At 57.4% G+C, this 9,686-nt stretch overlaps 1 long non-coding RNA gene across 2 annotated transcripts; it reads left to right on the top strand.

The window, feature by feature from the left end:
* The first annotated feature begins 618 nt into the window (after nucleotides 1-618).
* On the top strand, nucleotides 619-6,321 carry LOC111762363 (uncharacterized). 2 transcript variants are annotated; one of them, XR_009187269.1, is made up of 4 exons: nucleotides 619-809; nucleotides 1,493-1,715; nucleotides 1,827-4,022; nucleotides 5,841-6,321. It is a non-coding gene; the product is annotated as an uncharacterized lncRNA (long non-coding RNA). The 2 variants fall into 2 exon arrangements; XR_009187268.2 differs by lacking the exon at nucleotides 5,841-6,321 and having other exon boundaries at nucleotides 1,827-4,373.
* Nucleotides 6,322-9,686: the final 3,365 nt, after the last annotated feature.

The raw sequence follows: 9,686 nt of genomic DNA, 5'->3' as shown, positions 1-9,686 counted from the left end.
AAATCGGCAAAGACGGACCCTCCCCAGGGAGGCCTGGGGCCTCCACACCAGTTTACAAGCTGTCCCTTGAATCCCCGCCCACCCCTCTCTGGGGCTCCCTTCTCCCGCAGCCTGGGGAAGCAGGGCCGGGACCCTCCCACTTCTCTCCTCCTCCCTCCCTCCGACCCCCAAACCCACAGACACGTGCTGCGTGGATTAAATGGGCCTCCACGCCCACGTGACACAGCCCAGAGGCAAAGCCTCGCAGATGTGCTCCCAGACGAGCGCTTTGCGGCTGTTTCCTGCTGAACTAACTAAGAGGGGCACGATGCGGACAGGCTGCCGCGTGGAACTTTTCTGGTGCATCCTGCTCGGTGCAAACAGCTCAGGGCCAGGAGGCCAGACGTCCCACTTTCATCTCGGTTCTGTTGGTTTTTCGTGTTTGCCTCACCCTGTTCCGCCGTGGAGGCCTTTTCCTTATTTCATTGTTTAATCTGCTGCTTTCTCAGTGGGCTCTGAGGAGCTGGCTCTCCTGAAGGGTCAGTTCAGCTTTCTCTGGAAAGAATTTGATTCCTGGGCAGGGCAGAAATGTGAGAAGGGCAGGGAGGGGGCTGGCATTCAGGAGGGGGCTGGAGGCACAGCCAGGGCCCAGGACGCTCACAGGGCGGCCCCCTGTCCCCCCCAGTGGCCCCTGAGCAGGAAGGCTGGGGGCAGGAGCAGCCTGCGTGGAGGTCCAGAGCCAGCAGACTCGGCCACGGGGACTGGACACCCAGCCCCTTCTCTGCGCCTCAGGAGCCTCCCGTGATACCCCCAGCTGGCCAGGCACTTCCGTGAGTGGCCGTCCAGAGCCCCCGACTGGCTGTGCGCCCTCTCTGCGCCGCAGGAGCCTCCCCTGAACTACGTCCCCACCTCCCCACAGCTGGCCTGGGCTGGCTGGGAGGCTCTGAGAGGAAAAGCGGGGGATGGGCTTGGGGAAGGAGGGAGGAGGGGAGTGGGGAAGGAAGGCTCCCCTGGGCACACCACACACGCGCTCCCCCTCTTCCTCTGCCAGCCCCCTGAAGCCTTGAGGCCCCTCCTCCAGGAAGCCCCTTCCCCCGCCGTCTCCCCCACGCTGTGCTCCCACGGGGCCTTCTCATGCTGCTCCCTCACCTGCCTGCTTCTGCTCCCCCTCCCCACCAGACCGGGAGCTCCCTGAGGAGGCACCGCCCTCCGGGTCTCTGCACCCCCAGCCCCGGGCCAGGCCTGGCCCCAGGGTCGCCTCAGCACGCTGTGGCTTGTTTCCCCGAGTGGACCGTCCTCAGGCCCCCAGTGGGGCCCACCAGAATGCACTGGTTGAATAAGACCAAAGCCCAGCAGCTGCAGAGGAGGGAGGGAATTAGAAACCAGAGGTCCCGGGGCCTGCGGGCTGCCCCTGTGTGGGAGCCGCTGTCCCTGACTCCTGCTGTGGCGTGGAAAGAGCCTCCAGGGCTTCCGGGAAGGGAGAGGATGCCAGAGAGAAACCTTCACTTGGCAGTGCTGACCGGGCCCCACGGAGAAGGCCAGGCCCAGACGGGGACTCAGGCATTCACTGGACACAGCCTTTGTCCAGCCTCCACTGCACGCCGGACCCTGCTCTTGTACTTGAGACACACCAGACAGCCAGGCCTCAGTCCCTGTCCTCCTGGAGCTGGCAGCCCAGGGGGGGAGAAACGAGCAAGGAATGTAACAGTAGGTCAAGTCGCCAAGTGAGTGAGCAGGTGAGTGCTGTGGGAGGAAAAAAGGAGGGCAGAGGGAGGGGAGCCTCAAGAAGAAGGTGAGGGCTGAGCAAAGGCCTGGTATCTTGTGCTTTCATTCATCTCCATCTACAGATGTGGAAGTTGAGACTCAGAGAGGGTGAGCACAAGCCCAAGGTCACACAGCGTGAAGTGGAGGCAGGATCCAGCCCGCCGGCCTGGAGAGGAGGCTCCCCCCACTCTGCCATTTCTAAGACCCCCAGGATGACCTTGGTGGGTCTTCGCACACCCACTGTGAAGATAAGGCAACAATCTCCTAGCTAGCGGGGCTATGCAGTGAGGAGCAGCAGAGCCAGGATTCAAACCTGGGTTGTGGGAGTGAAAAGCCTCTTACCCTCCATGAGCCCTGAAAGGAAGCCACAAACAGCCCCAGGCAGGAGGTGTCAGGCATCCTAACGGGAGATGTAGGGGCATGGGCCCCCCTTGGCTGCCTCTGCTCCCGGGTGAATCCAGGCATCTAGTGACACCCTCAGGAAACCAGGCAGGAGCTGGTGCTGATGACAGCATGACTCACTGCAGGGGGATCAAGGGGGAACCTTCTGAGGCCTGAGTCACTAGACAGACTTCCAGGCTAGAGCGTCTGGGCTCCGAGACAGCCGTCCTTTGATCCAGGGCCCAGACATCAGACGGCCTCTGATGTGAAGGCGCCTCGTGCAGCCAGCTCTCTTCAGGGGACTGATCAGAACTTTGCAGCCTCATTACCACTCTGACCTATTTTCCACTTCCCCACGCCTGGAGCGCAGGTGGCTGCCATAGCAACCGACCAGCCGGAGGTTCCAGAGGCAGCTCCCGGCCCGGGTGTTCCACTGCAAGGAGAAAAGTGTCAGGGGCCTCGTGGGGCGGGCCTGGTTGGAGCTCTCCCCCGCACTCTGCAAGCCCCGTCTGCTCGCTGAGCCTCACTTTCCCGCCATGCTCTGCAGCAGCTCTCAGCCTTGGTGACTTAGGACATGTACTTAGGGCTGGGCCTGGAGTTTGCGGCTCCTCACAGCGATAAAGGACCAGTACCTTCGATGGCAGCATCTCGGGGAGCCTTCGTGGAAGCCCAGGAAGTGTGAACCACTTCCCTGTGGGATGACAGCGCAGAGAAGGCGCAGGGCTCGCCAGCGTCTCCCTGCGCCCAGGGCTGGAGCAAGACTCGCCCCCAGGTCTGGGAAGAGCGGGGCGGCCTCTCAGAATCCCCTGGGGTCTCCTACCCATTCGAAGATTTTGGATTTCTGGGTCGAGGCCTGGGAATCTGTACTTTAAAGCTCACCAGGGGACTGGGGAACCCACGGCACAACTCAGAAGGGATCGTTGGTTGCTTCATGGGCCTTTTCCAACCCCAGCCTTCCTGGTGTCTCTGAACTCAGGCCCCAGCGTAAACCAGGCGCGGCCCAGCCCCGGGGATGACCAGCTTGCTGGCCCCTTGGTGACTCAGCGGTGACCGGACAGCCCTGCCCTGCGCCGACTCACCCCTCCCCTCCGCTCTCCTGGAGGCCCCAGCTCTTCTCCCATCACCAGCCTGGGGCGCTGTACATCCTCCCGGCCTGCCTGCCTCGGACCCCTCGCTCCACCCTCTAGACCAGCCCCCTGCAGCCCCCAGCCCCCAGCCCCTCACTGCGCTTTACAAGGAGAGCACCACAGACAGAAAGGGGCTACTGGAGGCACCGCGAGCCCCGCCTGGGAAAGAGGAACAGACACGTTTTGACCTGCTCGTAGCTTTTTGTTGAGGGAGGAAAGGACAGTTCTCCATTTTGGAGGAAAAACTGTCTCTTCGCTGAAGCTCCGATGGAGACCTGCTGGTCCGAGACACGGGCACCTGGGCCCAGATGCGGCGCTGCCACAACAGTGAATACACAGGTGCTGCGTCGTGAGCACCCACGGGGCCCACGCCCCGTGCTCTGGACCTCACACATGTCTCATTTCAGCGTCTCACTGTCCCTGGAAGAAGGAATTACTCTCCTGTTTCCTAGGTGAGGATCCTGGCATCCGGAGGTGTAGGTGCTTGCCCATGTCACCCAACAGGCACCTGCCCACGTCACCCAGCAGGACGCACAGCAGGGTCTTTGGATTGCAGAGCCCGTGTGCTCCCCATGGGGACTGACGACCTGCTTGGGGCCCCTTGTCATCTCTACTTGTGCTTCCCAGCACCACGCCTCCACCCCCACGGGCCGTGGCTCTGTTTGTGTTGGAAAGACGGCCCTGAGCATCCCTGCACATTCTTGCTCAGTGTTCCAAACTGCAAGGCCGAACTGCTCCTTGATTCTGAGCAGTTTCTCTGCAGTTAAGCAGGTGAGGGTGGTGACCGGGTCGGCTGGGAGGGGGGCCTGGCTTGCTTGCTGCTTGCTCTAAAGGGTGCTGAGCGCTTGGCCTTGGTTCCTCAGCTGCAGTGCAGCCCACTGTGTGCACAGTCACCACCTGGATCCACTGCTGCTCCCAGGGGAACCTGGGGACAGGGGAACAGGGGAACTGGCCTTCCATGCCAACACCCCTGCCGTTTGCTGAAGCAATAACCTCTCTGCTCTGCTCCCAGCACCCATGGAGCCGTGGCAGGCCCACCTGCTTGCACGCTTGCCTGGGCATCTCGCCTTTAGAGTCTTGTCACTCCTCACCATCCCCTATGACATTGGAGTTTGTCCCTGACATTGGCTTAGAGACATTTATTACCTGATTTGGGGACAAAGAACTTGGCCATTTGCAATTAGGAACAAGGGCGAGTGGGGAATAGGACGATGCTTCCTTGGGGGTGTCCTGCTCAGCCCCCAAGCCCCTCAGCAGCCAGGTCTGGGCTGCCCTCCCCCGTCTGGCAAAGCCTCTGCATAGCCTGAGGTCTGGGAGACCCGGGAGGAGGCCACCTGGTCCTCCCCACACACATGCCTGGGGAGAGGTCCAGGAGGGTGGCCCAGCTGGAGAAGGGATTTGCTGCTCCTTTCAGGAGTCTTTGGTGGGGGGCGGGAGCATTTAAAGGGATGAAATACTGTCCATGTGATTCAAGTGACAGGGATGGGACCAGCTGTCTGTGGCCACACCTGCACCCTGCTCCCAGGACTGGGGACTGGAGGTCCCTCATTCCTGGACCAGGAAGTCCCCTCCACGACCGCTGTCCCAGCCCCCCGCCCTCACAACACACCTCTCCAAAGCCTTCAAGCTCGTCGACTGGCTCTCCAGGGCCCATGACCCAGATGGGGACGCTAACGCTTCCAGAGGTTCACCTGATAGTAGCAAGCAGGGGATGGAAAGAGCGGGAACAATCACGACAACAGACTAGCTTCGAACTCCAGCTGTGCCTTGAATGTCTTAGGCAAGTCCCTGCACATTTCTGGGTTTCCGAGTAACACCTGGGAAACGTTCACCACACCCAGCCCTGGGCCTTGCGTACGTCTGTCTGCCTTTGCTCCCCCATCCGTAAAATGGTTCTGTAAAACAGATCCCTGCAAAATCTAGGTTAGAAAGTGCGTGTGAAAGACCTAGCACACAGAAGGTGCCCAACAAACTGCAGCTCAACAGGGAGCCAGGCCTTTCCTGACCCAAATCCCAGCCCTTGCCTCCCCCATGAGCAGAGCGGCCCCTCCCTGCATCAGCACGCACTGATGCCCACCAAGCTCCGGTGGTCCAGCCTCCCAGCCACGCAGGTGCCTCTGAAGAGGGCGCAGGAAAGCCTTCTCCCCACCTTAATTGCATTCACATTTGAAACAGATGTGGCCCTTGGTTCTCTGGCCATTTGTCACAGTGCATTGGTCCAGGAGATAACCACGTAATTAAAAGAGGAGAAAAGCAAAACAATCCCCTTAGCAGACATCCCAACTTCCCTTCCCTATAAACCCATTAATGAACTGTAATTGCAGACAAACCACTCATTGGAATCTGGTAACCGATTCACTGGTGGAGCCAAGAGACTCCCGTTGTAGTCATAGTCCAAGGCCTGAGGAAGGAAAGAAAAAATCCTAATTAGTTTAATCCTGTTGATCCACACAAAAATAAATTTAAAAATGAAGATATATCAGTTACAAAGTAACTTGCCGGCTGCCGGCTGCCGGCTGCCCTGGGGAGCTGCTGCTTTTCCTTCTTTCTGGGACTTGTTTATAACCTTCTTCTGTTCATCAAACCTAGAGCCGAGAGAGGCGTGGAAATTACATGGAGAGGTGATTTCAGGAGGCCCCGGAGCAGACGTGGGAAGAATTGGGATGTGTTAGCGGAAGAGTTTGGAATGATTAGAATAGACCCGAGATGCCAGCTCCTGCCTTCCTCGGAGTCTAACAAGACACAGTTCCTTCAGAAGCACACCCCAGCCCGCCCCAGGAAGGCAGGCACATGTGGAGGACGGACCAGCAGAGGGGCTCGCCAGCCAGGTCCATAGCAGCAGAGCCCTGGGAAAGATTCCTGCCATGGAAATTTTATTTCGAGGAGAGCCCTCAGGGGAAGAGGAGTGAGGGAAGCAGACGGGAAGCAGACGGGCAGCGAAAGGGCAGGGAGGGACGTGGGCTCAGCCTGAGTCCAACCCCACCTGTGCCCACAGGGAGCACCGGAGCATCAAGAGGCGCACAGAGCAAGAGCCTTTTGTATCCTGGTGTCCATCAGACATTGGTCACAAGCTACCCCCAGGAGAGGGCCGTAGCCTTCTAGGCCTTTCCAGCTAGTCGGCAGGGTCCTTCAACCGAGCATGGTGACTCCCAGCTCGGCCACGAGGACCTCCAGCTCAGTCATGGTGACCTCCAGCTTGGCCACGGGGGCACCCAGCTTGGCCACGGTGACATCCAGCTTGGCCATGGTGACATCCCACGTGGTCATGGTAACATACAATGCAGTCATGTGACCTCCAGCTAGTCCACAGTGACACCCAGCTTGGCCAGGGTGACATCCCGTGCAGTCATGGTGACCTCCAGCTTGGCCACAGTGACACCCAGCTTGGCCACAGTGACCCGCAGCTCGCCCATGGTGACACCCTCTGTGTTTTTCTTGGGGAACCCCTGCTCAACGCCCAGTCCTTGCCGGCCTTGCAGAAATCCCTGCACCCCAGATGCAGGGGTGGCCGAGCTCCAGACCTGGCCAATCAGCACCCCACATTCACCTGGACACCGCGATTGCTTCAGAGAAGACCCAGTCACCCCACTGGGACTGACCTTTGGTCCTTCCACACCACACACCTCCACACACGTGGAGCTTGAAGGGGTAGCCACGCTGGGTGCTTGTTAACGGCCCTGGTGCTAGACTGACCCAGGGACCTGACTCCTCTGCTCCAGGGGCCTCGCTGATTCGGCAGATGAGTTGGTCCCTTAGTTCCACCTTCCTGGCCCTCATTCTGCCGGGGGCTTTTGCACTAGGGCTGCAGTGGGTGGGCAGGGGAGCCCCTCACCTTCTCCCTCCTGAGCATTCTAGACTGGAGGGGGGGATCCTGGGGGCAGCCTCCACCCCACGCACACCCACTTCCTGCCTCTGGCCCCTCCCCCTCTGAGACTGTCGCAGACTTGAGGAGCTGAAGCTGCCTCCTTGCTCAGGCTCCTTAGCAGACAGGAGCTCCTTAGCTGGGGGGGTGGGGGGCAGGGGAGGAGGGAGCCTAAATGGTAATAAACGTCCATTTAGCACTTTACCTTTATAGCTCATGCTGATATACTGGGCTTCCTCTTCTTTTTTTATCACCCAGGACCCCAATTGAGCTTTACGACAGCCGCTGGCAATGGGTTATTAGAATTGTCCGTACTTCAAGGCCATGGATAAGTGTGCAGGGAGGGAAAATGACTTCCTCAAGGTCAGATAGCTTGTGTGCGTGGAGCAGGACAGCGATGCAGTGCTGATAACGTAACAGCAGCCGGCAGTGCCCGAGCCCCTGTGGTGCGCTGAGACCACCTGCAGCCCGAGCCCCTGTGGTGCGCTGAGACCACCTGCAGCCCGAGCCCCTGTGGTGCGCTGAGACCACCTGCAGCCCGAGCCCCTGTGGTGCGCTGAGACCACCTGCAGCCCGAGCCCCTGTCGTGCACTGAGACCACCTGCAGCCCGAGCCCCTGTGGTGCGCTGAGACCACCTGCAGCCCGAGCCCCTGTCGTGCACTGAGACCACCTGCAGCACAAGGTGTTTCCTCCTCATGACAACCCTATGAGGCGAGTATAGTATCCCCATCTTACAGACAAAAGACTGAGCCCAGAGAGGTCAAGAGACTTTCTCAAGTCACACAGATCTTTCTTGTCCCCAGAGCCCTCTCCTTCCACACCTAGCTGGAATTGGGGCCTTCCAGGGAAACACCAAGCTTGGGGTGCATCCTTGGCCCCAGATAAAGCCATTCTATCCACACCCTTGGCCCCTGGAGTCCCGGGGTCGGTGTGGGGCTGAGGGTTGAGCTGATGGTGCTGAGAGAGGATTCCAGGCCAGGAGGACCAGGCGGACAAACGAGACCGGGCCCCCGCACATGCACAGTCACTTAGAGCAGCCCTGTGGAGTGGGTGCAATTACCCTTACCTACCAACACAGGAAACTGAGGCTCAGAGGCACCATCTCCACCATGGTGGAGTGCCCAGGAGGGTGACAGTCCTTCTGTGCGGGGTTTGCACCCCAGTCCCCTTCTTTGCTGTGTGACCTGGGGCAAGTCGTTTAACCTCTCTGGGTATCTGTATCCTCTTCTGTAGAATGGGTCAATACTGGAGGGCCGTTGTGAAGACCAAATGTGAGCGTGAGAATCAATCCCTTGGCACATGCAAGCATGCAGGCAGTCTCACCTGGCATTATTTTTATGTGCTAGGCTCTGTGCCAGGGGCTTTTCATATATTACTTCATTGAACCTCTCCTCTCTACGATGTAATTTCCAACATGTACGACAGAACTATATTCCATTTTTAGCTACACATCTACCTATCCATCCACCTCTGTGTGATATGAAACATCACTGTACAAAGAAAACTAGGGGCCACAGTTTGAAACGAAGAGTTCTATAGAGAAACCATCAGCCCCCTCATTCCCTCAAAAGCCACAGAGGATACCTCTGGCCTGCATTTTGTGCTTATTACTTCTTTGCTTTTGGAAGAAAATACAGACTTTTTTTTTTATCACTTTGGGGTATGAAAGGAAGTACTTACCAAAGTACAAAATGTACCAAGCATAAAGGAAATGATGGATGAATTTGACTCAGTTAAAATGAAAAGTTTCTGTCCATCAATTTCACTACAAATACACAAACTGGAAAGATAAGTTACATTTGGGAGAAGATAATACAACACGGAAGCAATAAAAGATTCTCTCCTAGATAGATGGACTTCTTAAAAATACTAAGAAACCAGTAAAAATCCAATAGAAAATTTAATAAAAGACATTAATAGGCATTTCGAGAAGAAGAAAACTGAATGGCTAATATTGATTTGAAAATAAGTGCAACCTCATTTGTACTCAGAGAAATGCAAATGATAGAACACTGAGCTGCCCCACTGACACCATTTGCACCCACTAGTCTGGGAGGGGACAATGGAGACTCACCAAAACGCTGCTGGGAGTGGAAATGATACAGGCTTTTGTAAAATCAATTTGGCCCTGTCTTGTAAAGCTGAACAGGCACATACCTTAAAATTCAGCAGCTCTGCTTCAAGGATATCCACCAGAGAATTTCCCGTACATGTGCAGCAGGAGACTTGTACAAGAATGTTCACAGCAGCGGGTTTTGTAATAACAAAGAACTAGAAGAGAACCCAATCAATATTTTTGACTGCATGAATGAATCTCTCAAGTTCCTTCTAACTCCAAGAAGGAAGAATCTGAGACCCCAAACCAGGCAGGGGCAGGCGCAGAATCTGCTCCCCCTCCCAGAAGTTCTCCAAAACCTAAGACTGAGCAGCCTTGACCGCCCAAAACTGACCCCAGCCGACCGCTCACTGGCAAGTTCAGCGCAGACTGTGAATCAGGGCGTCCTGGCTCCTGGGTCACCAGGGCTGGGACTGGGTTCTGCAGGGACTCCAGGGGGGCAGGGCTGCCCCGGCA

This window comes from Dasypus novemcinctus, chromosome 9 (assembly GCF_030445035.2).
Source record: "Dasypus novemcinctus isolate mDasNov1 chromosome 9, mDasNov1.1.hap2, whole genome shotgun sequence".
In the NCBI taxonomy this organism is placed as follows: domain Eukaryota; kingdom Metazoa; phylum Chordata; class Mammalia; order Cingulata; family Dasypodidae; genus Dasypus; species Dasypus novemcinctus.
Note: the sequence above shows the minus strand (reverse complement) of the source record. Positions and strands in the feature narration are given on the sequence as shown.